Source organism: Bacillus rossius, chromosome 11 (assembly GCF_032445375.1).
Source record: "Bacillus rossius redtenbacheri isolate Brsri chromosome 11, Brsri_v3, whole genome shotgun sequence".
Classification (NCBI taxonomy): domain Eukaryota; kingdom Metazoa; phylum Arthropoda; class Insecta; order Phasmatodea; family Bacillidae; genus Bacillus; species Bacillus rossius.
In genome coordinates, this window is record NC_086338.1 from 55,924,984 (window position 1) to 55,952,701 (window position 27,718).

General features: G+C 42.1%; 2 protein-coding genes across 5 annotated transcripts in view; one reads left to right on the top strand and one right to left on the bottom strand.

Moving 5' to 3' along the window:
- Nucleotides 1-27,718, bottom strand: part of LOC134537049 (octopamine receptor Oamb) — a 189,524-nt gene that overhangs the window by 113,596 nt on the left and 48,210 nt on the right. The window lies entirely within an intron of this gene.
- Nucleotides 1-27,718, top strand: part of LOC134536481 (phenoloxidase-activating factor 2-like) — a 127,237-nt gene that overhangs the window by 21,806 nt on the left and 77,713 nt on the right. The window lies entirely within an intron of this gene.

Below are 27,718 nucleotides of genomic sequence, written 5' to 3' on the forward strand. Positions count from 1 at the left end.
CAGTGTTCGCAGTGATGCGGGGCGTGGATTCTCTCCCGGGGTTTAAGGCCCCCGCCTACACCGGGCACACATACGGTGTGCAGAGCTTCAGGAAAAACAACGCGATTTCAAAACTACTCAAGATATCCGAGTGGGGCCTATTTACGAATAGCATTTAAGAGTTCGCTGAGGATCGAAAAGTACTTTTAATTTCGGATTAAGTTTTTAAACTGTATTTTTAGAAGCGTTAAAATGCCTAAAACGCGTGTTTTCAGAGTAATTTTTAGGCATAAAACAATCAGTACAGATTCTTGAAAGCACTTAAGGGGCTTGTATAACACCTTTATCTTCATTTCTCCGCCATATAATGTTACAGTCACCGCTCAAATTTCACAGTTATCCCGTGACGACGAGACGAATGCGCGCCAGTTCAGAGACTTGCGCTTAGAGGCTATACCGCGCTAGAAGCACCAGCGAGCGTCGCGCTTATCATCCCGCCTCACTAACACACATACACCCCTGACGAGGCGGGCCCCTTAATGCTTTGTGTTGTCGCAGTACCGCCAATTGTTATAAAGTTATTCGTAAATAACTGGATAGCTTTCCAGTATCAACTGCGCAACATTAACAAGCACGATACAGAAAATTAAAGTTCAATTATTTAATATACGTTTATCTTATCCATGGTTTTAAAAAAAATAAAGTAGGCACGAATGAAACGTCAAATGAAATATTGTAATGATGCACAAAATTTTCGTACGAAATTCTCAGTATTATCTCGAGAAAAAAAAATTAATGTAAGCAAAAATCAATATCTTTCTTGTGATATTACAATCATGTAAAATTTTGTCATTTATCAGCTCATATTTCTCAGTGAGTTGTTTGACATAATTAATCACTTCAGTTAGGGAGGGGGATAGGTTATTTTCGGGGGGGGGGGGATTTCTTAAAGTTCAGTAGCACAGCAACTAACCTTCTCTGCTGGCAGGTCGTCGGGCACACACCACAACGCCGAACGTACAATAACGCCGAAAACCATAACGCCGAACGTACAATAACGCCGAAAACCATAACGCCGAACGTACAATAACGCCGAAAACCATAACGCCGAATGCCAAATTGACCACAACGCCGACATCTAGAAAACTGCTGTGTACCACAACGCCGAAATACAGTAACGCCGAAAAATGTGACATTGCAGGACTGTCACAAAGGTTAGGTTAGGTAAGGTAAGGCTAGGTTAGGTTAGGTTAGGTTAGGCTATGTTAGGCTAGCCTAGGTTAGGTTAGGTTGTGGTATTTCGACGTTAAGATACATTTAAGAAACACACACATTCATTCAGTTGTTTTTTTCATTTCGCTCCTGTAGCTCCCCCCCCTCCCCACAGCAACATTTTTCGGCGTTACTGTATATCGGCGTTGTGGTACACAGCAGTTTTCTAGCTGTCGGCGTTGCGGTCAATTTGGTATTCGGCGTTATTGTACGTTCGGCGTTGCGGTAACGACCCCCCAGGTCGTCCAGTGGATTCGTGTTTCGCACTTGGGCAAGCGAGGGGGGGATAAGGGGGGGGGTGGGGGCATCAGTGTCCTTCCCCCCTCGCGAGGCTACAATATGCCCCGTCACGTCCAGACGGTTCATTATGCCGGAGGGGTTGCCTACTCTCCCCTCTACCCCCTCCCCTAGGGTGGATGACGTCCTAGGGCCCGCGCCCGCGTTCATTACTTATTCACGTTGCTTGTTTAGTAAATAGGGCGGTAGGCTCTCGAGAAGCAAGGGGTGAAGGTCTCAGGGGTTTGCGGGCGGGAGAAGTGGCCTGAAGGGGTGAGTGCGGGGGGTTGAAACAACACAAGCGCCAGAGGGGGGGGGGGGGGAAGGAGAGCATGAAATGCTTCCCGGGGGAGGAGGGGGGGGGGTGTTTCTTCTTCTTCAGCGTCACCGAACCTTGGACTACATGGATCCCGCGTGGAAGCAGTAAGGTTTTAAGCCGTGTGGCCAGCACGGACGTTATACAAAGTGAAAGTTAACACGTTCGTTTTTTTGACGTGACAACGTCCAATAATACGATGAACGCCGGCTGCTAGCACGAAAAAAAAGTGTCCCGTTACGTACATGGTTCCGTTACGCTGTGTCCCGTTACGCTCATTGTACGCTTGCGCCGCATCTATCTCTCTCTTCCACTCGACTGTTTATAAAGTGAAGTGAAAAGTTAATGTGGTTTTCATTGCTTATTACAACAACAATTTCGACAATAAAGGTTAATTATTCTTGCATTTTAAAAATCTGATTACTAGTATTATTTCAAGTATTTATTCTTTTATTATTAAAATAAAAATGATTCAATTTTATTCATAAAAATATGCAATCATTTCATCAATGTTTTGTTATGACGTTGTCACGTTAAACTATCGTCCGTAAACCGACTTTACAGGCAACCATTTTTTTTTTAATTGGGGAATTTTTATTTGATACAATTTCTCGGACACACGCCATTGCAATTTAGCACCGTTGTTTCATGGAAAAAATATATTTTCGAGAACGCCCACTGTCTGTGCAGTTATTATTATTTTTTTTTTTTTCGTCACTGAATTCCTTCCACAGAATCCTCGTGCTGACTGGTATTTTAAGTCTGAATGTGTTCATCTGTGCTGTCACCGTTGTGTCGTCAATAACACCTGTGTTTAGGTTTATTATTGGGTTCATCTGACTGTCGTCAGCTTATTGAGGCTCGTTATCCGCGGATCTATCATCGATTTTATTTGTTAGTTTGCGTTTTGAAATTTTTTTTTCCGTGACAAACAGTGAAAAACTGCAATGGAGTATGTCCAAGAAAATGTATTAAATAATGTTTCGTGTTCATTATCCTCGCATCTAAAGATTTTTTTAAACATGCCTTTTTTTTTAAGATAACTATTTTCCGTTTCTTAATTACGTGTTGCAATAACGTATTCAATGGTTATTTCTGCGGAATACGCGTTTTATTGGCTTGACAAATGTTTTGAGAAAGGTAAAAATTTTTGGATTCCGTGAACATCAGGATTGACTCCACCATCATCCACGCACTGGAGCTTATGCCACCTTGATCATTGGATGATTCTCAACTGGGTTTGCCTGTGATTCTATACATCTCCGGCTGAGGTTTTCTCATTGGCTTAGAGTTCTACAGACGGACTGTAGGCCAATAGCAAGAGAATATCAGCATGCCGGCCCCTACAGATGGCTAGAGACCGAAAAATCTGCAGATTCATTCGGCGATAGGCTAGAATTCAAACACATATACTTTTTAGATGATTTTGCTATTGGCTTACTGTTCATCTGGACGAATCTCAACCAGTTATAAATAGAGACCCGGAAATTTCGCAGATTCGTCTGGCTTCAGAGTACCCATGTTCACTTTCCCATTGGTTGATTTCTTAGCAAGAGCATGTTTATCCTCGTTAATTGGAACTACCTTGATTCGCCTACTTCTCTCCTAGCTGGGCGTCGTTGGCTCACGGTCATAGAGGGGCGTGTCCAAGTAACTGCGGGCCAATCATGAACACGGTGCGTGTGTGTGAAGGTTTGCATTCTAACTTGCGACTAAATGAATGCGCGAAATTTCCGTGTCTCTAGCTATAAACCCTCAACCAAAGAAGGATCGAATCACGGACAAACCAGCTGAGACGACTCACAAGTAGGCAGCCAATGAACTTGCGTTATTTGCCCAAGTGTACAGGGGAATGTGCAGTCTATCCTGAAGGCCATCAAAACCGCGAATTTTTCCGGTCCCTACAGATGGCGCATTCCATCAAGGTACTAGACTGGTAGAATATTTGTTTTAGTTTTAAATTCTATTCGTGGCTCGGCACTCACCAGCTTCCATTAACGCCGGCCAAAAAAAAAAAACCTGTTATGAATTGATGCTGTGGAGAGTAACTTCAAACCCACGTACAAACAATCCCTAATGGGGGAAGTGGGAGGAGAAATAAAAAATAAAATGGAAACGTAATAATTTGAGTGAAATATTGGCCAGGCGCCGCGCGCACCGCATGCAAAATGCATGCGGGTCGCAGGGGGGCCTTGAAACCAGCACAGTGGAGAGGGGGTTCAAACAAAACGAGATAAAGAAACCCCGTGCCGTATGCAATATTCATCGGCAGGTCGCCGAGAGACCAGACAACAGGGCAGCCAACCACCGCCGGGGAATTAGCCGCCTCCGTTTCTCCCTCCACGCTCCGCTGAAACACTATTAAAACGTGAAAATTATGAGAAGGACGTGACGAAAAAAAAAGGGGTGTGACTGTCACGGACACGGCCGTGTGTTGTATGTGAATACGTGTACGTACGTAACAGCTAATTTTTTCTATACTAAATATGCTATTTTTTATTTTAACACTATATATATATATATATCAAATGTACGCAGGCTTTCACGGACGTTGTCTGAAGTAGCTTGGCTTCTGGGTGGTAGCCGTGTCCTTGGCGAATAATTCACCGACGTTTCGGTCGAAATTGCAGTCGCAATCATCAGGGAGCATTTACCTACCTATATATATATATTCACTGTAACTATTTTACACTAATTTTTTATACATGCAATCGATAGATTTTTGACGAGAGCTGATGATTGAAACAGAAACGAAGGTCGTAGGTTCTCCGAGTCAAAAGTTATACTAAACGGAAATCTCGAAACGCAGCTAAAATGACCTCAAAATGGCGGCGCTTCCCCCTCCACCGCGCGCGATGCGTCACAGTCCTCACTTAGCGTTAACGAATTCTTTAATACTTTAGCTATCCAGAGGTGTAATTAAATTTTGTATTGAGACGATAGATATGTACCTGCAACACCAAACTTTATCCTCCCGATTTTGTTATCATTCGTTTTTTTTTTAATTGCCTCCCACTATGGAAGCAATTTTAAAGACGCATTCACGTCAAGGAAAAAAAAAACACGTTAGGTTAAAATTTTTGCTGCATTCTGAACAGCAAACCTCGCCATTATCTTGCGGACTCACTTCGCCAGACTTTAGCTGTTCTTCGTACAAGTGTGCTCTTTGGCCGATACCAAAGTTAGAGCCTTGACTGAATTGCACGTTAACGGATAATCACATCAGTAGTATAGTTAGGTGTGTTCGAGATCAGCGTCTCTAAGGCAGAGCCGAGATAGGAGCAGGCTACCATCTCGGGGTTTGACATCACCGCCGACATTTTTGTGCTTGGTTGTCTGTAAAGTCGGTTTACGGACGATAGTTTAACGTCACAACATCATAAAAAAACATTGATGAAATGATTGCATACTTTTATGAATAAAATTGAATCATTTTTTATAGAATTATCATTATTTTGTATGGTTACAAAGAAGGAGTGAAATGAAATCTACAATTTAATTTAATAATTTACTTTTAATTGCACTCATTAATTCAAATATGTTTATTACTTTAACGAAGAGATTATTTTAACTATAACTTTTATACGTGTTTGCTATTTAACTTCTTCCAATCTGTGTTATTCTGTTAAGGATAGGAAGATGATAGGAAAAGTAGGAAACGAATGGGAGTGTTTCAAGGATGATGTGAAGGAAAATGGCTTACCCAACAACAAAATGCAGTCAAAAATAATATATTTGCGCCACGGACTCTGCACAATGCTAGGAGGAACGGGTTAGCAAAGAGCAATGAAAATGTTACATTGAAATGCATGAAAACAGAATTACGCCACGGACTCGGTCGCAATGCTAGGAGGTACAGGTTAGCAAAGAGCAATATAAAATGAGCGTGGCGGGACACAAAGAAACGGGACACTTTTTCGTGAGTGCAGCCGGCGTTCATCGATTTATTAGACGTCACGTCAAAATAATTTCACATTTCACAAAAATAATTCCACCAAATTCCCAAGAATGTCTCTATTTTGAAATGAAATACTCTTTTTTTTTTGAGGAAATGTTTCCTCATTTATTTTTTAATCCGGTGGAGCCATTTTACTGTGCTAGCTATGCATTTAAATTTTGACAAATTCACTGGCGTATACCCATAAATATGTTTCAAATGTGATCATTTGTCGCTAATTTAGTGTGATCTTGATATTAGATGTACACTTTGGATATGTTGAAATTAATCAATATAGAACGTCTTCATTTGCTCTACTTGCACAATATTATCGTGTCGGATCGAAATGCTTTAAGAAACTTTTCTTAAAAACAAAACTTTATTGCAGAAAAACGTTGTAACTACCACTTCTTGATTGCTTTAAAGTAAAAGCTGAAAAAAAAAATGTAGTAAAAAAAAACTTGTTGCCGTGGCATCATTCAGTTGGGATGTATTTATTTTAGCCAGTTAAAAAAAAATTGACGGGTTGGTTGCAAAATTGTGTTGTTCAAAGTTATTCTTTCCAGGACAGCAGCCAAGTAATTTATTTTCTTGGGTGAAAAGAAGAGTTCGCGAAAAATTTCCGGGATCCCCCAGTCTGAAGAGCTCCGCAGGGGAAGGGAGGGGGATGATGATGTAGTGGGGGGGAACTAAAATGGCCGCCGGGGAGAAACTTGACGGGACACTCAGCCAGACGTGTCCAGGCGAGAAGTCTGCAAACAGGAGCTCCCGGCAACCTGCAGGAATACCCCGGGGCCGGCGGCAACTTGCACCTCTCTCTCTCTCTCTCTCTCTCTCTCTCGCCTCGGTCCTCGGTCTCCTCGTCTTCCTCCGTGGAGCCGCCATAATGCAATTCCGGGCGGACTGGAGGGCGCGCGGTGTTGTTTATGCGAGTGGAACAATGGGTCTGTGAGTCCCTGTGTCGTCTCCTCGGCCTTTCTCGGGCTTCCTCGGGCTTCTTCGGGCCTCGACTCGGTGGTTTCCGGCGCTAATGAAGAGCTGGCCCGCCCCCTCCTCCCCCCCCCAATGTTGCACCCGAAGATAATTCTGGAGTTAAAAAGAATAGGTAATGAAAAAGTATTTAAAAAATAAATAAAAGGGGGCTGTCTCTGTAAAGTCGGTTTACAGACGATAATTTTACGTGATAACGTCATAAGAAAACATTGATGAAAAATTGCATACTTTTTAAATTTTTAAATATTATTTACAGTTATTTCAAATTTAATTTAAATAATTAGTTTAAATATAATCACGAACAATAAGTTTAAAAGCCCGCCTTAACCTGTTTGTTATTATAGAAGATTTTCTCGCACGGTGGTTGGCAGGTTCTTGCACGCTTGGCTCAGGCGGAACGTGACACTTTTTCGCGCGTGCAGCCGCCGTTCATCGATTTATAAAATACGTTATCACGTCAAAAGAAATTTCGTTTAACTGCCAACCGTTTCTTACCACTTTATGAAGTTCAAGCTGATGTTAAAATACACCTCTCCTCAACCTCTCGACCTAGCCGTGCGCCCTCCAGTAACATGCCGAGATTGGAAATGGCGAATCTATTTCCCGGTTCTTGGAACCCATGTCGGGCACTGGCAGCAGTGCCTGGCATGTAAAAGACCCATCTTCCTCCTAACCAGGATAACGCCCTAGCGGGATCACATGCCTGGGGGAGTATTGATGAATTTTATGAGGTGTGAACCTAAGTTACATGATGTTAAAATACAGATTATGTATAGCGTATAGGGACCGGAAAAAAAATCGCGGTTTCTATGGCCTTCAGGATAGATAACACATCCCCCTGTTCACTCGGGCAAATAACGCAAGTTCATTGGCTGCCGACTTGTGAGTCGTCTCAGCTGGTTCGTCCGTGATTCGATCCTTCTTTGGTTGAGGGTTTATAACTGGTTGAGATTCGTCCATATGAACAGTAAGAAAAAACAAAAAACAAAAAAAAAAAAAAAACCGGCAACCGAAGGTTAGAAACTGGTTTCAACGCATTCTAGCGGAGCTAGAACTATCTAAAATTAGTAACACCATAACTATATATATAATTAAATTATAAAAACAAGTATAAGCTTGAATAACAACTGGAAAATGACGTAGCACTGACTACGTCACATTATTTTGTTTTTTCTTATTTTTATTTTTTGCACGACTAATTTTTTTAATCTCTCATCAAAATTTGTTTTTAGAAGTTTGTATCTGCGCGCTGTCTGTGACAGATGCTTTTGACCATCTCGCCTTTAAAGTCTGCACGCAAGCCTTGCACGCTTATTAAGTTACGAGATAAGCTGTTTATCAAGTATGAAACGAAGCCAAGTTTGTTAATTGATGTGGTATGTATTTGCTTTGAGCCAATATATAATATTTAAAACCTTTTAAAATAACTTCGACCTTAAAACCCTCCTCTCTGTTGTAGCTCTGCTTTTTGTTTACCAGGTTTAGGCGGTATTAATTTTTTTTCAGGTAGGTTTAATTTCAAGTTGTTTAATAAATAGAGACCGGAAAAATTCGCGGATTCATTCGGCGATAGGCTAGAATTCAAATTCATATATATACACCTTTATAATGATTTTGCTATTGGCTTACTGTTCAACTGGACGAATCTTAACCAATTATAAACCCTCAACCAAATAAGGATTGAACCACAAACAAACCAGCTGAGACGACTTACAAGTCGGCAGCCAATGAACTTGCGTTATTTGCTCGAGTGTACAGGGGAATGTGCAATCTATCCTGAAGGCCATCGAAACCACGAATTTTTCCGGTCCCTATTAATAAACCGTTTCATTGCCAAGTACAATCCTGCTCGGGTATAGCTGTTGAATGAAGGAAGCCTTTCCAATGCACACTGCAACATAAGTACGAGGCACCCTATAGCAACAGCAGCATGAATGACTGACTGAGGTATTCCCTAGGGACACTGAGTCAGTCACAGGAAATTGAATAAATGTCTTCAGGTGGTAGGGGGAGGGTAGGTAAAGTCCCTTCTCTCCTCCTTGCTCTTCCTGCACAGTGTCCTGTGGAGGTGCTGTCACCACTTAGAGACACACAACTTTAGAAACACATAACTTAGAAACACACAAGATAGAATCTTCTAATTTATGCCTGTTATAAGTTGTGTGTTTCTAAGTTATAATAGTTCTAAGTTATGTGGTTCGGCGTTGTGTGTTTATAAGTTACCTGTTTCTAAGTTAAGACAGTTATAATTTTGAGTTTCTAAGTTGTGATAGTTTTGAAGATATGACTTTCTATTTACGACGTTTCTAAGTTGTGTGGTTCTGCATTGCCTGTTTCTAAGTTACAAGTTTCTAAGTAATGACAGTTCTAAGTTGCGTGTTTCTAAGTTGTGATAGTTCGAAGTTATGAATTTCTACGTTACGACGTTTCTAAGTCGTGTGATTCTGCGTTGTGTGTTTCTAAGTTATGATCGTTCTAACTTATGACTGTTCTAAGTTGTGATAGTTCTAAGTTATGACTGTTCTAAGTTACGTGTTTCTAAGTTATGTGTGGTTCCAGTCTCCTGTGACCTCCTTGGGGAAGGGGGGAGGGGTCACACACACCCTCCCGTCCCTCTCACCAACCCCTAAACCTTCTCCACCGCGGACTCAAACCGCTTCTGCAGTCGGTTCCTCCAGTTACGTGAGTGGTCGAGCGGAATTAAACGGAAATTGGGATTCTAGCGCTCCGGAAACTACTGCGCGAATTGGGGAATGGGGAAAGGGGGGTAAAAGGGGGGAGGGGTGAGTTCGTCTTGGAAACGCCTGTAACACCCTTCTCTTCCCCCCCCCCTCCCAATGCAACCCGCACACGTATCTCCCAAAGAACGACATTTGGACGTGGGAAAATTACGTTCAAACTACTTATACTATGTGATTTGAATAATAGTTGCAACTTGGGTATATTAGCGGCCATATCAGAAATCCTGCATACACACACACGCCAGTTCAAAATTTTTAGGTGCGACAGAAAACCCTTGTTTGAAAAAAATATTAACGTAAGTTGAAAAAACTCTTACACAGTAAGCTAACCGAAATAAGATGTGAATCAAAATGTACCTAAAAAAACAAATACAAGGCCAATTGTGACATCTTAACACTTTTGAAAACAAATTGTAAAAATAAATCTTCGACTTTAATTGATTGGAATGAAGTGTGCTAGGTTGGCAGCAATTCGATAAGAATAGATATTCAGTAAAAGTCTAATCAAATTATATGTAATAGGTATATATAAATTGTTTGACAATTAAAATATGTATATTATCGTTCGTAAGTATTATAAAAGGATGAGAAGTGATAGAACATATTTTTAGGTTTCTTACAACGTAAAAACCCTGTTCGCCAAAAACGTGCTAATCAGTAGGTTCATGTCACGTAATATAGACATGTGGCGGAAGAATAAAAAAAGTAGTTACTGAGAAAAGTTTAACAAGCCTTCTTTTTTAACGAGAACTAACTGCAAATAAATCCCCAATAATCAGAATTAGTGGAAGAATGACGGAAAGTATTTTCAAAGTGGCAATCAATGAAGACGTTTAAATTGGAAAAAAAAAGTCAACTCTGGACGACCTAATCATGACAGCACAGATGAACAGCTTGAAACTGACAGAGATGCACAGAATTCAGGAAGGCAACCCACTACGAAGATTCAGGAAACTGTCCATTAAAACTTATTTAAAATAACGTATCCAATATTCAAGTGATTTTACATTTTTGTTCTATATTTTTGTAATTTGTAAAACATAAAACATTTTCACTCATTCTAATAAAAACCAAACAGAGAAACCTCAAGAATGAAAACGAAAGATGGGTACAGAAACACATGGATAAACGTGTCAAAATCAGTCAATGTTAAGACCTGAAAAATTCGCGGGTTCATTTTGTGTTTTGCTAAAATTCAAATAATTATACCTTAGTGCTGCTTCTGCAATTGGTTTACTGTTAATGTGGAGGACTGAGGGTCAATTAGAGACCCTCACTCATAGAAGTGTCGAATCACAGACCACCCAGTCGAGACGACTCACAAGTCAGCAGCCAATGAACAGTTGGCATTTGCCCGAGTGTGTAGAGGATATTGGAGTCTATCCTGGAGGTCATTGAACCCTCGAAATTTTCCTGTCTCTAGTTATTAGTGTGTATATATATACACAATTAAAAACATCGCATTGATAGAGACCGGAAAAATTCGCGGATTCATTCGGCGATAGGCTATAATTCAAATACATATGCCTTTATAGTGATTTTGCTATTGGCTCACTGTTCATCTGGACGAATCTCAACCAGTTATAAACCCTCAACCAAAGAAGGATCGACTCACAAACAAACCAGCTGAGACGACTTACAAGTCAGCAGCCAATGAACTTGCGTTATTTGCCCAAGTGTACAGGGGAATGTGCAGTCTATCCTGAAGGCCATCGAAACCGCGAATTTTTCTAGTCCCTACGGATTGACCATTTGGTGAAATATTGTTTCGTTTGTATATGTGTGGTGATGCTCATGTTTGTTACTAGTAATCTGAGAGTACAATTTGACTTTTGCAAGAGAAGAATTTGCCGTATTTGGCCAGGGGCCATTCGGACAGCGTTCGCTTCCGGACAGAATCGCTATGATCCGTGTGCCGACAGTGAAAAAAAACCTCAACCAATCACGAGACAAAGGCGATGATATACAGCGTTTCAACTCACAGCTTGACTCGGAATCTTTTTCGCTAACTGACACCTCCGTGGTGCCTCTATCACATACAAGTCTAGTGCCTGGTGCGCCTCGGGTTGATTAAACTCCCAGCTTGTTATCGGGGACACTTGACGTGTGACGTCATGGCGATGGGTATCTCGTCTCCAGGGGGTTGGGGGGGGGGGGGAGGGGGGACTTTGTCGACGGCGACCCCTGGCCCTTCTGATAAGGACCACCGCGATAGTATGTGTGTGTGTGACCTCGGGCGAGACAATGACTTCGCTCGTCGGATATCGAGTGACTACGAGGAGAAGGGGGGCAGGTCCTTCAATTCGGCGGTGGGTTCCTTTGTGTCCTTCCGGCCTTCGTGACCTCCGGCCTCCTTCGTCATCCGAGGACAAGAAAAACCTCTAGTGCTTCCTTCGTGCTCCCCCCCCCCCCCCCCCCCCCCCAACCATTCTTACGGGCAAGACGCTATCGAGGGCTCTCTCCTAGTATGGCGTGGCCTTTTCGAACGATAAGAATATATACGAGGTGTGAGCAATGAATTTTCATAGCAGCAACTGCTGACGCTACATATATTTGAAGTAATAAGCCCGATAGCTAGACACCGGAAAAATTAGCTGTTTCGATGGCCTTCGGGATAGATCGCACATTCCCCTGTACGCTCGGGCAAATAACTCAAAGTTCATTGGCTGCCGACTTGTGAGTCGTCTCGGCTGGTTTGTCTGTGATTCGATCCTTCTTTGGTTGAGTTTTTTTTTTTTTAACTGGTTGAGATTCGTCCAGATGAACAGTAAGCCAATAGCAAAATCATTATAAAGGTATATGTATTTGAATTCTAGCCTATCGCCGAATGAATCTGCGAATTTTTACGGTCTCTAACGATAGCCTGATCCGTCAGTCAGAGTCAAGTTTGAACAAGTTGTGACTTGTCAGTTGGCTTCCAGGGGCCGTGTTTGCAAAATGGAGAGCAGAGAAATGGAACGGTGCGCAGAGCTTCAGGGGGGGAAAAAAACGCGGTTTCGAAACTGCTCAACATATCCGAGTGGGGGTCTGCTTACGAAAAAGCATTCAAGAGTTCGCTGAGGGCCGATAAAGTACTTCTGATTTCGGATTAAATATTTCTTTTGTATTTTTAGAATAGACTAAAATGGATAAAACGCATTTTTTCAGAGTAATTTTTAGGCGTAAAACAACCGGCGCAGGTTCTTGGAAGCACTTACGGGACTTGCATCACACCTTTTTATCTTCATTTCTCGGCCGTATAATGTTACGGTCACCGCTCAATGCACTGGGAGAAGACTGCGCGCCAGTCCAGAGGAGACACCGCGCTAGAAGCACCAGCGAGCGTCGCGCTTATCATCCCGCCTCGCCGACACAGACGACCGACGCCCTGACGTGACGTCACAGCAAGACTGCGGTCTTGAGCGCCCCCCGCTTGCCTTCAACCCCCCCCCCTCTTTCCTTCACCCATCTCCCGGCGGCGGAGGTAAGTTTCGGTAATACAGTTGGCGGGGCTGTTTCAAACTCGGCGGGGGTGCGGGTCCCCCGGTTTGCGCTATTGCCAAAGCTAAAAAAAAAAAAAAAAAAAAAAAAAAAAAAAAAAAAAAAAAAGAGAGAGATTTATTATTGTAGTTTAACTTCGCTCCGAAACTTTTGGCGTTTACGTGGCAGAAACTTTCACAGCTTTGCTAAACCACCCCTTCCCCCATTCCCTCGTCCACCTCGTACAACCTCGCCTGATCTACGAGTTCCGAAAGAAAAAAAACGAAAAAAAAAAAAAAACAGACGAACAGCCAGGCAGTATTAAGCCGACATGATAAAAACGTACGGTTGAGAGAAAAAAGTTATCTACGTATATACTTTTTTTTTCAGCCTTCTGTGATTCTGACAATCTCTGGGCGAGTATAATCTTGTTCAAGTGCTTTAAAGAGTTCATTACGAAAATCACGGAAGAGCGTCTTCTTCTTCCGGAAAAACTCACTAATTAAATACTTCTCCAGTTACAACGTTTCGAGAAAAAAAATAATAATTTCTCATCTTCTAAATAAACAATTTCTACCTCTTTTTTTTATTAATTCAAAAAAAAGCAGCAGTTTTTTTTATTTTACTTTACTTGTCGTGAAGCCACGAGTGAAAAATTAATCAGAAAAAAAAAATAATAAAAATTCAAAATGGGCCCCCGTCTACTGGGATGAGAACATCTTTGAGCTTTTTGAAGCGTAAGAGGAAAGCTGCACATGTGTCACATTATTCATCATACATTATCCATTATCCTCCGCGTCTAATCGGAAGACACTGAACGACATTAGTGTGGCTTGCAACAGCGCTGCCGAGGTACCATCTCCAGTGACACCAACTTGCGGATCCGGGTGATTTATAATTCAGTTTATAAACACATGAAATAATATTATACACGTAACTACATAAACGTAATTACATTTAATTTAAAACAAAAATCATGGATAAAAATCCACCATGCGCGTTAGAAGCGAAACTTCACAGATAAGAGGGGCCGAAAAATTTTAGGCTACTCTACAGTATTTTAATAAAATTCCGTTTACGAAAATAAGCTCCAGAGCCGGGAAATCAGTACCTATTTTTTTGAAGACTTTTTCACTTGTGTCGGCACCGTTTTGTTATGAAGTTTAAGATTTCTGTCTGCTAATAAAATGATTCGATAGTTGACGTAGCTGCTCCAGAAGCGAATTACAGTGGCGGGTGCGGAAACTACGTGTTATTTAGCGTCCATAAATGCAGTTTAAAACACAATTAGCGTATGTTTATCACGCTCGGCATTATTTTAAAGCAATATACGACAAATTTCGTGTCCGAGTTTCGTATTAAAAGTGCATTAAAAGAACACTTGGATGAACTAGTTGCCAAGGTTAGATGTTGCACATTGACGGCGAGTACTGAAACATTATCTTACATTTTAGGTAGACTTCGGAGAAATTCTACCTAGTGTAGCCGTTACAATGGTGCGACTTCCGGAAAAAATGTAGGCTATATAGTTTTTCATTTCATGGTCCATAGACCCCAAAACAATCGTCAACTCAAAAGTGTATGTATATATGTGTGTATATATATCACTTATTTGTAACACGTTAACTGCCGTAATTGTTCACCAATCACTTCCAAACACACATATAATTAGAGACTGGAAAAATTCGCGCTTTGGATGACCTCTAGGATAGACTCCACAATCCCCTACATACTCAGGCGAATGCCACCTGCTCATTGGTTACCGACTCGTGACACGTGTCAACTGGGACGCTTGCGATTCGATACTTTTTTGTTTAAGGTTTTTTCATTGGATCAAAGTCCTTCAGATAAACTGTGAGCCAATCAGAGAAGCAATATAAAGGTACAGTTGTTTGGATCCTATCATATCGTGAAATGAATCCGCGAATTTTTCCGGTCTCTACATATAATCATGGAAAATCTCGGCCAAGTTCGTTGATTGGCAATATCTGACCAAAGGGGGTAGAAAAATCTCTATAACTCCAATAATATGATGAATATCAATTCGTTAGAAAGTATTATAACTCGTTGGGGTAGTACCAAAAACTTTTGTCTAAATACATTCTTCGATACGACCAACCATAACTGCAAGGGGTGGGAAAAAAACAAGGGTTGGAAGACAAAAAAATATTTAATAACTTCTTAGTAAGCACACTATCGAATCCGTTCAAATTATTTGTAAATGGTCTCATTTTTATCTAAAACATTTTGACGACCGCCAATCATAAGATAACAGTCGCTAGCGCATGCATACCTTCTTTCAGTCTAACGAGCGATCAAATTTTTCCGCGAAGAAAAAATGCATGCCTGGTTCAACTTTCGAAAAAGTATCGGGAAGTCTATCCTGGAGGTCACAGAAACCGCAAAATTTTCCGGTCTTTACTCACGTTCTATGAAAATATCTAAATGTGTAACATCGGACTTGAAGAAGGAATATATATAGTTTTTAATATTTAAGGAAAAAAAAGTTATGTTATAAAAGGTGTTGAAAACCAGCATGGCTTTCTCGGGTTCTAATCCCTTGAGTGTTTCGGGTCCCGTAACCAAAGAAAGAACATCGCGCGGCGACATAACCTTAAAAATAACAACCAGCCCGGTTCCATATTGGCTGCCGCGAATTAAATGAAATTGCGAGAGGGAAAATTTTCTTTCTCTCTCTCTCTTTCTCTCGGGCTGCAGCAGCGCTCCGCACGGCCACTTGTCGAAACCCATTTACATATTTATTGCCTGCGAGGCGACGGGGCGGAACGCGCCAGACGCCGCGCATCAGCGGGGATGTCAGGGCGCGGAACACTTAGTGCGCCAAAGGGGGTTGCTCGTGCGCGCTCGTGCACGCGGTGATACGTTCACGGCACGAGCTGGCCGGCGACCCGGCGGGGGAAAAAGACACCTAGTCGCCCCCACACAGGGACGTCGGAACAGGGGGGGCAGCAGGGGCGAGTCGCCCCCGTGCTGTTATGCATGGGGGGGAGGGGGGAGCGAGAGTAGCATTTCGCCCCCCTCCTTTTCCCAGAATAAATGTTTGGTCCTAGTAGTATTTTTCTCAACCAGTAGTTACAAACGTTGCATTGATGATCACATTGATTAGAAAATAAAATTTATGATTGTCAATATACCTACTGTAAAATTATTGCAAAACCAGGATGGTATTTTATTTAAATTGTACTACATCTACTGTCAGAGTATCAAGCCATTCCATCTACTGACATTAAATTCCAAGACCGAAGCTAAGGGGTAGATCACATGGGTTAGGTTATTTGTCACCCACTACCCACGATATTTTAATCAATATTTAATATATACTAAGTCATCAAATTTTTGGAATGGTATATTTAATATTTTAGTTCGGAAACTCATTAAATAGCACAATTTTGCATCTAAAATTCCAAATTTTTCCGCTTTAGGACTGAGGTAAGTGTGATACATATTTTCGCCCCCCCCCCCCAATTCATGAAAACTCAAGACGTCCCTGCCCCCCCCGGAAACAAACCAGTGCCACCCAAATGGATATGCGGTTCAGCAATGTCCAAGAGCCCAACTGTTATTCCAGATCCATCCTTCTGATTTCCCGTAACCAACCTGCTTGATGTCAATGCATGAAATTTTTGCATCCCACATGGAAAAAATTCGCGGGTTCAATGACTTCCAGGATAGACTCCACAATACTTCAATCACTCGGGCTAATGCCACCTGATCATTGGCTGCTGACTTGTGAGTCGTCTCGACCGAGTGTCTGTGATTCGACACTTGTGTGAGTGCGGGTCTCTGATTGGCCCTCATTGCTCCAGATTAACAGTGAACCAGTGGTAGAAGCAGCACTGAGGTATAATTATTTGAATTGTAGCATATCACGCAATGAATCCGCGAATTTTTTTAGGTATCTAGCTATTAGCTAGGGACCGGAAAAATTCGCAGTTTCGATGGTCTTCAGGATAGACTGCACATTCCCCTGTACACTGGGAAAATAACGCAAGTTCATTTGTTGTTGACTTGTAGGTAAGTCGTCTCAGCTGGTTCGTCTGTGATTCGATCCTTCTTTGGTTGAGGGTTTATAACTGGTTGAGATTCGTCCAGATGAACAGTAAGCCAGTAGCAAAAATATCTAAGAGGTATATGTATTTGAATACTAGCCTATCACCGAATGAATCCGCGAATATTGCATGTCTCTAGCTATTACGGTTCGGCGGCTATTTAGGTTTACATAATTCATGACTGTTTGCAGGTGTCAGATTCTGCACGGATATTAAGTTCCAGCAACTCCGCGTAACTGGAGGAAAAGTTCCAAACGGACGTAAATAAATAGGGCAATTTCCACGCCCCAGTCTCGCGGTCGCGAAGACAAGCGACAAAGAGTTCCCGCCGCTGCAGGTTGACCCACTTCGGGTAATTATGCCCGTCGTGCGCGCTCTTTTATTTATAATAAACGCTGCAGAAATTTCAGGACACGGAACTGGCTTCCTCGTTCCATTTCGCCCTTTTTACCTCCCGTGAAACACGTCACTGGAATTTCCCAGCTTGCGCTAGTGCTAGCAGCGCTGCAGTACACTGTCATAACTTTTCACCTAAAATTTACAGGTAATGCTGGTCATAAATCATCCATGGATAGGGACCGGAAAAATTCGCGGTTTCAATGGCCTTCAGGATAGACTGCATATTCTCCTGTACACTCGGGCAAATAACGCAAGTTCATTGGCTGCTGACTCAGCTGACTCAGCTGGTTTGTGTGTGATTCGATCCTTCTTTGGTTGAGGGTTTATAATTGGTTTAGATTCGTCCAGATGAACAGTACGCCAATAGCAAAATCATCTAAGAGGTATATGTATTTCAATTCTAGCTTATCGCCGAAGGAATTCGGGAATTGTTTCGGTCTGTATCCACGGATCTTCAAAACTTTACCGTCATCTTCGTAAATTTACGGGTACTTTGGACATGAGCCTACGAAAATAATACTTTTATCCTTGAAAAACATTCGAAAAATGTTGAGACTCCCAAAAAAAAAAAACACTTTTATTTCTTCTACGAGTGTGTTTACCTTACTAAAAAAAAAAAACAGAACTCGGAATTCCAAATACAGTGTAGTTTCTTTGGAGACTGAGTTGTATGAAATTACAAAGAACTCTTCGCGTTATTTATTCTTTGGTAAATCCGTAAATTTGCTTTAATTTCTGACAGTGTAGTTGCTCCAGCCATTAATATTATTTTAGGGCTATACTTGTAAGTTAAACGAAGCGTCTCCCTTGGTTGTTATGTTCTAGCTCAAAGTTTTCCAAACATATAATTAATAAATATCATCTAACACCGGTAAAAAAGAGGTCACACGAGAGTTAATTATTATGATTACTCGCGTGACCTTTCAACGGTTTAAAAAAAAAAAGTCCAGAAAATTGATGTTGAGAAAATGTGTGTACCCTACTAATTTCATATCCCTCTTTTCTGTGAAGTTTCACTTCTAAGGTGTGAGGTGGCTACTCATTATATACTAGTTTAGTCTTTTGATATGTAGGGACCGGAAAAATTCGCGGTTTCAATAGCCTTCAGGATAGACTGTAAGTCTCCTCATCTGGTTTGTTTGTGATTCGATCCTTCTTTGGTTGAACGTTTATAATTGGTTGAGATTCGTCAATATGAAGAGTAAGCCAATAGAAAAATCATCTTAAATGTATATGTATTTGAATTCTAGCCTATCGCTGAATAAATACGCGAATTTTTCCGGTCTCTATTTACGATACAAGTATGTAATGGAATGGAGATATTTAGGCTAACCATAACTCTGGAAATGTAAATTAACTAGTGCTTCTTTTCCCAATATCATAACATAAATCTGGTTAAAATATAATGAAAAGTTAATAGCTCCAGTATTTTTGCCATAGAATAATTTTAACCGTACGGAGATTAAAAAAGTTCTTCTTAAAACGTTTTAGAACCTAATAAACTTCAACAATTTTTTTTATCTCTCTCTTCAGATAGCTCGGGTCATTCGACGCGGAGCCGACAACTTACTTGGAACTCCTTTCAAGTTTCCTGGAGGGCGTAAAGTGATTAACGCTGGAATTTACGAGTTAATTAGACGGTAGTGCAACCACAAACTTCACTTTCTTGAAACGGAACATTGCACTTTCGGAAGATACCATTCCCCCCCCCCCCCCCCCAACCCTCTTTGTGTACAGGCTAAAGTCGCAGGCCGTGGTATTTTTCCTTTTTCCTGTCCGGATCGATACTTTCACTGCATCGTAATCGCGAGGAAAAACTTTGCGAACCGCGACAGTACCGTCAGACGGGGAAAAAAAAAAAAAAAAACAGTTCGGGAAGTTTTCATTTTGCTTTTTTTTTAATTCGTGATCTGCCGACGCGAACCAGAATTCAAAAAGTCAAAGGGGAACTTCATAGTAGTAACCGTTTAGTGAATCATCACAAGATGGGTAACATTTCATTAATAATTACTTTTCGAAAATCAGGTCCAAAGTCTTTTATAGCAAGAAGTCACTAGTTACTAGCGTGACCAGATAGATAATGACTAGAGACCGGAAAAACTCGCGGATTCATTTCACGATATGATAGAATCCAAACAACTGTACCCCTAAGTTGCATCTCTGATTGGCTCACAGTTTATCTGAAGGACTTTGAGCCAATGAAAAACCTTCAACCAAAAAAGTATCGAATCGCAAGCGTCCCAGTTGACAGGTGACACGAGTCAGTAGCCAATGAGCAGGTGGCATTTGTCCGAGTATGTAGGGGATGGTGGAGTCTATCCTGGAGGTCATCCAAAGTGCGAACTTTTCCAGTCTCTAGTTATGACTAGATACCCGGAAAATTCGCGGGTTCAATGACCTCCAGGATAGACTCCAATATCCTCTACACACTCGGGCAAATGCCAACTGTTCATTGGCTGCTGACTTGTGAGTCGTCTCGACCGAGTGTCTGTGATTCGACACTTCTATGAGTGAGGGTCTCTAATTGGCCCTCAGTCCTCCAGATGAACAGTGAACCAATGACAGAAGCAGCGCTAAGGTATAATTATTTGAATTTTAGCATAACACGAAATGAACCCGCGAATTTTCCGGGTCTCTAGTTATGACGTTCAGAAACGCACTTGAAAATTTTCAGACGAGTCGAAACGGCGCTGTTGGTTGGTTCGAACTCGGGAGGAGAGATGGGTCAGGGGGGGGGGGTGGGGGGGTGGGAAGGATAAAAAAGGGCCCGCCGGGGGCAAGAAAGTGCAGCCGCGCGATCGACCCGAACAGACAAGAGCCCGAGAGGTTGCGTGGCGAATCCCCTGGATCCTGACCTCGACCTTGTCTCCTCCAACCCTCCCCTCCCCTCCATGACGTCACCCTGAGCCCGGGGGAGGGGGGAGACCACGTGACCTGACCTGCTGGGCGGAGGTGGTGGGGGAACCCTCCCCTACGATGGATAGGCGCTGCACGCAGTGATACATGTTTCAGCGCGGCGCCTAGTTCCTTCTTCCTTCTTTAGCTTTCTTTACGCCCTGCTGAAATTGAAAAAAAAAAAAGTTTTTCGTACTTTCCCGAAAGATTCCTTTGGAAGCAAGTTGCCAAGGAATAAATTGTAACACCACATGAAATACATTGTAACTTTGTGCAACGCACGGCCATGAATAGAGACCGGAAAAATTCGCGGATTTTTCAGCGATAGGCTAGAATTCAAATACATATAACTTTTAGATGGTTTGGCTATTGGCTTACTGTTCATCTGGACGAATCTCAAACGTTTATAAACCCTCAACCAAAGAAGGGTCGAATCACAGACAAACCAGCTGAGACGACTCACAAGTCGGCAGCCAATGAACTTGCGTTATTTGCCCGAGTATACAGGGGAATGTGCAGTCTATCCTGAAGGCCATCGAAACCGCGAATTTTTCGCGGTCTCTGAGAATAAGGATGTTTTGTCGTCAAGAGGGTAATGGTTGGTGAGGGGGTGCTGACTAGGGGGATTGGGGGGAACCGTAGGGGCTGAGAAAAGAAGGCTTCTGTGCGGCCGCAGTGTTGATCGAGTCTCCCCGTGTCTGCACACCTCCTCAAGGCCCAGACACCCCCCCCCCCCCCGCGGCGAGAGAGTGAGACCAGAAGAGTGTTTGTTCGGCACAGGGCGCCGGCAGAAACTGCGTGGCGGAGAACAAAAACACACCTCGGTTCCTTCGACGAAAGGTTTGTTTGTCGGGACGGGACTGTCAGCTGTCAGAAACAAGATGATTGTTTTCCTGCGCGGAATAATAAATATACATATACGTTTTGGACCAAGGAAAATTTTATTTTTTACTCGGTTTAGTTTGGGAGCTACGCGAGCCTGGCACACACACGGCGAGCAAAGCTTCAGAAGAAAAACAGATATGTGTGTGTGCTAGGGGCCGGAAAAATTAATGCTTTCGATGGCCTTCAGGATAGACTGCACATTCCCCTCTACACTCGGGAAAATAACGCAAGTTCATTGGCTGCCGACTTGTGAGTCGTCTCAGCTGGTTTGTCTGTGATTCGATCCTTCTTTGGTTGAGGTTTTATAATTGGTTGAGATTCGTCCAGATGAACAGTGAGCCAATAGCAAAATCATTATAAAGGTATATGTATTTGAATTCTAGCCTATCGCCGAATGAATCCGCGAATTTTTCAGGTCCCTAATTATGGGCAACACAACGTCGATATCCAGAAGAACACAGCCAAACTTAAAATATCAGACAGCGCAAGAATTCCGTGGGAGTAATTTAGTCATGGACAAATATCAACACAGGCGAACACAGACAGCTCACAAAGAAGAGACAGATTCGAAAGACAGAAAACAAACCTGGACAACGGCAACAAACATACGAACACAACGACTTGATGTAAGCTTTTGGGCATACGCCATTGCTTAGCACATGGGGTATGTCCAAAAGCTTACATCAAGTCATGCACTCCCATTGCACAAATCTTTCAAAGATAATACGAACACAACGATGAAGATAAACCGGTATTCTGGACAAGACCACGAGGACAGCACAATAGGTTGCAACGTTTCGGGAACTGCCATCTGTGCCCATCATCAGGCACGGACTGTCCAAAAAAAAAAAGTATCAAATCAGAAATTACCCATTGCACGAATCATTTAAAGAACTGGTTTATGAAGCCAAATCAAGCCTTAAATTTTTCCCGCCACTATATATTCGTAACGAGAATATATATATATAAAAAAAATGAACGAGATAAAACCTACGGCGAGAGGCAAGCGTGGATAAAGCATGAACGTATACGCGAGGATAAGAGCTACAATACAGAAGCCAGCAGCGCGCGCGAAACGGAAAATATTGCTCCCGAGGGCCTGGAGTCGTGAATCACACGTGGTGTCGCCTTTGTAATCGCCACACGCTATTAGTAGAGGCCGGAAAAATTCGCTGTTTCATTTCGCGATAGGCTAGAATCCAAGTGCGTGTAACTAATTGCCGCTTCAGTGATTGGAACCCAGTTTGCCTGAAGGACTGTGAGCCAATGAATGAGCATCAACGGAAGAAGTATCTAATCAAAAACATCCCAGTTAAGCAGGTGTCACGAGTCAGTAGCCAATGAGCTGGTGTAATTTTCCCGCGTACATAGAGGATAGTGGAATCTATCCTAGGGGTCATCGAAACCACGAATTTTTCCTGTCCTTAGCTATTAGTATGCCACGACGAGAGAAAAAAGATCAAATGTGCCCAGCCTTTATTCACTCTTTTTTTTTGACGTGATAACGTCTTATAAATCGATGAACGCCGGCATGACTCATTGTCACGTTCCGCCTGAGCCGAGCGCGTGCAAGAACCGGCCAACCACCGTGCGAGAAAATCTTCTATAATATCAAATAGGTTAAATAGAGCTTTTTAACTAATTGCTTGTGATTATATTTAAACAAAATTTTAAATAAAGTTTTCAAAAAAAATGCAAATAATATTTGAAAATTAAAAAAAATATGAAATTTTTCATCAATGTTTTCTTACGACGTTATCACGTAAAATTATCGTCCGCAAACATACTTTACATACAACCCCGCTTTTTTAAACAAGTGTAATAACTAGAGACATCCAAGTATTATTTTCTGTTGACAGGTGCAAACACCAAGTCAATTTCAGGTGTACAGAGGCCCGGAAATTGTGAGAATTCATAGAGGCATGCGTATCTCGCGAAAAGTTTTCCGAGACCTACTGAAAGTTTAAACACTGTAGCATCGTCTGTCTTTCTTTATTGGGTGAGTTTCTTTCAGGTACACGCATTTCGTTGCAACACCAACCACAGTAATCAATTGCTAGAGACAGGAGAAATTCGCGGGTTCAATGACTTCCAGGATAGACTCCAATATCCTCTACACACTCGGGAAAATGCCAACTGTTCATTGGCTGCTGACTTGTGAGTCGTCTCGACTGAGTGGCCTGTGATTCGACACTTCTATGAGTGAGGGTCTCTAATTGGCCCTCAGTCCTCCAGATTAACAGAGAACCAATGACAGAAGCAGCACTAAGGTATTATTATTTGAATTTTTAGCATAACACGAAATGAACCCGCGAATTTTTCAGGTTTCTAGTAGAGACCGGAAAAATTCATGGATTCATTTCACGATATGATAGAATCCAAACAACTGTACCTTTATATTGCTTCTCTAATTAGCTCACAGTTTATCTGAAGGACTTTGAGCCAATGAAAAACCTTCAACCAAAAAAGTATCGCATCGCAAGCGTCCCAGTTGACAGGTGATATCTGTCAGTAGCCAATGAGCAGGTGGCATTTTGCGGAGTGTGTAGGGGGTTTTGGAGTCTATCCTAGAGGTCATACAAAGCGCGAATTTTTCCAGTCTCTACCAATCACAAAGTAGAAATTACTGACACAGAAATGCATTACTGTCAAAAAAAATAAAATAACGCATAAAAATAAAATTAAACGTACATCAGGTTCATTCGAACTTGTTTAGAAACAGCTAAAGAGCGACTTCAAGCACTGTACTGAACTAAATCACTGTTCAAGTAAAAAACCTGCCGAGGCGTTCAAGCAAAAAAAGAATGACGTATAAACAGCAAGAGCGTAAAAGCGGTGATGAAACAGTATATTAATTTTTATATCTGGACACGTATTTATCTGGTAAACCACAGGATGAACCCGTAAATCTTCCAGAGCGCACTCTTTGATAGAGTCAGAAAAAAATTCGCATATTTATTCGGCGATAGGCTAGAATTCAAATACATATAACTCTCAGATGATTTTGCTATTGGCTTACTGTTCATCTGGACGAATCCCAACCAGTTATAAAACCTCAACCAAAGAAGGATCGAATCACAGACAAATCAGTCGAGACGACTCACAAGTCGGCAGCCAATGAACTTGCGTTTTTTCCCCCGAGTGTACAGGGGAATGTGCAGTCTATCCTGAAGGCCATCGAAACCGCGAAATTTTCCGGCCCCTACTCTTTGAGAACCTCTGTTAGACGCAGGGGAACTTTCAATATTAATTTTTAGAGACCTGCAAAATTCGCGGATTCAATGACCTCCAGGATAGACTCTACTACACTCTACACACTCGGGAAAATGCCACCTGTTCATTGGCTGCTGACTTGTGAGTCGTCTTGACTTGATTGTCTGTGATTCGACACTTCTATGAGCGAGGGTCTCTGATTGGCCCTCATTGCTCCAGATTAACAATTAACCAGTGGTAGAAGCAGCGTAAAGTGTCATTATTTTAATTGTAGAATATCACGAAATTAATCCGCGAATTTTGCAGGTCTCTGCCAATATGGAATCTCTTGAGTTTTTTATCACCCTCCCTCATTAAGGATGGATTTAGCCTGCGCTCTTGCCACCCCGAGCGGCGTTTAAGGCTGCTCTCGGTCGGCGGCGGCCGCAGGAAATGAGAACTTGAGGCGGGCGAGCCCCCCTTGCCCCCGTGGGGGCGGTGGGGGCGGTGGGGGCGACAGGGAGGCTGCGCTCCCTGCCTAGACGACCTCGCCGAACATCTGCCACCTGCAGAGGCGATCCGTTTTCCACGAAAGAGATTTAGAGGCCAGTTGTACATCATTACGTAGAGACCTGCAAAATTCTCGGTTTCGATGGCCTTCAGGATAGACTGCACATTCCCCCTGTACACTCGGGCAAAGTAACGCAAGTTCATTGGCTGCCGACTTGTGAGTCGTCCCAGCTGGTTTGTCCGAGATTCGATCCTTCTTTGGTTGAGGGTTTATAACTGGTTGAGATTCGTCCAGATGAACAGTAAGCCAATAGCAAAATTATTTACGAGGTCTATGTGTTTGAATTCTAGCCTATCACCGATTGAATCCGCGAATTTTGAAGGTCTCTAATCATCACGTAGGGCCATGCAGAATTTCGCGAAAAAATTTCGAGACTCGATGAAAGTTAAAACAACTGTCGCACAGTCTGTGTTCCGTGATTGGGTGAGTTTCTCCCAGGTACATGTCGATTGTAACAACACCAATCACAGTGATTCAGTGCCGAACTAAACGCGTCCTGAGTGGCTCGGTCAATCAAGACAACGACTTCTCTCGCAGACGGCCGCCAATCACAAGGAAGAAACCGCTAGAGTGGGCGCAGCCTACCTAGCGGTGTTAAATTTTTTTTTTCGCGAAAAATCAAAATCTGATTGCTCATTAGACTGCAAAAAATGTATGCTGGCCCTATCGATTGTTCCCTTGTAATTAGCTACCGTCTGCTGCAAGAGGCCGTTCTCCTACAGGCCGGGCCATTCAGGAAGCGTTTGCTTCCTTACGGGATGCTGCGATCCGTGTGCTGAAAATATGCATGCACTTGAAATAAACCCTGCCAATTACGGAACACGGAAATCTTTACACAGTTTTGACAGGCAGCTGGCCTGGAGATGTTTTCGCGAAAAATGTAGGGCCCTGGGCATGCCTCATTGCTAGAGACTGGAAAAATTCGCGCTTTGGATGACCTCTAGGATAGACTCCACAATCCCCTACATACTCAAGCAAATGCCACCTACTCATTGGTTACCGACTCGTGACAAGTGTCAACTGGGACGCTTGCGATTCGATACTTTTTTGTTTAAGGTTTTTTCATAGGATCAAAGTCCTTCAGATAAACTGTGAGCCAATCAGAGAAGCAATATAAAGGTACAGTTGTTTGGATCCTATCATATCGTGAAAAGAATCCGCGAATTTTTCCAGTCTCTACTTATTGTGAAACAGCACAATGCTACGTTACTACTTTCCTATTGATGACACGAGCAGTTCTCGTACTTGAGAGTTATTTCTCTGGTGTATTTTGTTGATTCAACGCAGGTAACTTCACTGTAGGGAACATTTCTATCTTTTCAAAGCACTTTTCCACATCTCGCGTTTAAGGAGATGAGATTCGAGAATTTTCATTTTATCCGCTAAACACTTTTTTGAGACTTTTTTTTTTTTAAGAGCGACACCAAAACGAGTTCAAGATAAAATATTTCAAATCTAACTCCGACCTTTTGCCAACAATTTCACGCCCTGAATTTTTACTCAGCCCCCCCCCCCCCCCCCCCCTTCCCATTCGGCATTCCGTGCCAGACTTCATCTGCCCGACGAAATTCTCACTTTTTTTTTTTTTTTTTTTTTACCTTTCCATCTTCTCCACTCTTTCATTTCTCCCGTGACACACCGAAATGCCCCTACACACACACACAAACACACACAGGGGAAAAAATTCTTCCTGCGTTCACGGCAGTATTCGAATGTGCAGAGCGAGTGCATTCCCCGACGTCGAAACCTTGGGCGATAAATAGATTTCGCGGATTCCTTGAGTAGCAAAGTAGACTTCAAAAGCATATAAATCTCCTTCACGTCGCTGATTGTACGGCATATGCCCTCCACCCTGAGACAGTTGGAAGCAAGGAGAAGTGGTTACGCAATCACGTGTTAACCGACGAAATACACGACTGTTATTGTCATTGACCAATGAGTAGGGACCAGAAAAATTAATGGTTTCGATGGCCTTCAGGATAGACTGCACATTCCCCTGTACACTCGGGCAAGTAGCACAAGTTCATTGGCTGCCAACTTGTAAGTCGTCTCAGCTGGTTTATCCGTGATTCGATCCTTCTTTGGTTGAGGGTTTATAATTGGTTGAGATTCGTCCAGATGAACAGTAAGCCAATAGAAAAATAATCAAAATGGTATATGTGTTTGAATTCTAGCCTATCGCCGAATGAATCTGCGAATTTTTCCGGTCTCTACCAATGAGCTTTTTACAAGCTTGGTTATATTCAGGACATTTGAGTCAATCCTGAAGTGACATAAATCCAAGAAATGATTGACCCCTCTAGTAATAAAGTGTATTCTTAATAATGACAGTTTTCTCGTATTGAAACACTCTACAGAACCTGCCAAATTAGCGTTATTAATTGTATGAAGGATAAAATTTTAAAAATTTTACTTTGTTTTAATTAGACCGTAGTCAGTTTTGACACGTCTCAAAATGCAAGATAGGTACCATTAAAAAAATTCAAATTTAAAATGATCCAATCACATGGAATCCGATCATAAATAAAATATGCAAGCATCCAGTGGGCAATATATTTTTTTAGCAATTATTCCAGAAAAAAACGTAAATTAAAAAATTTCCAAATAATTTTTTTGTTTGATAATTAAGCTGATTTTTTCCTATGGCAGTATAATAACATGTATTTTAATTGATATAGTTTTTTAATCTTTCCTATTGTTAAATCAGTAATTACTTAACGAACCTAAAATACA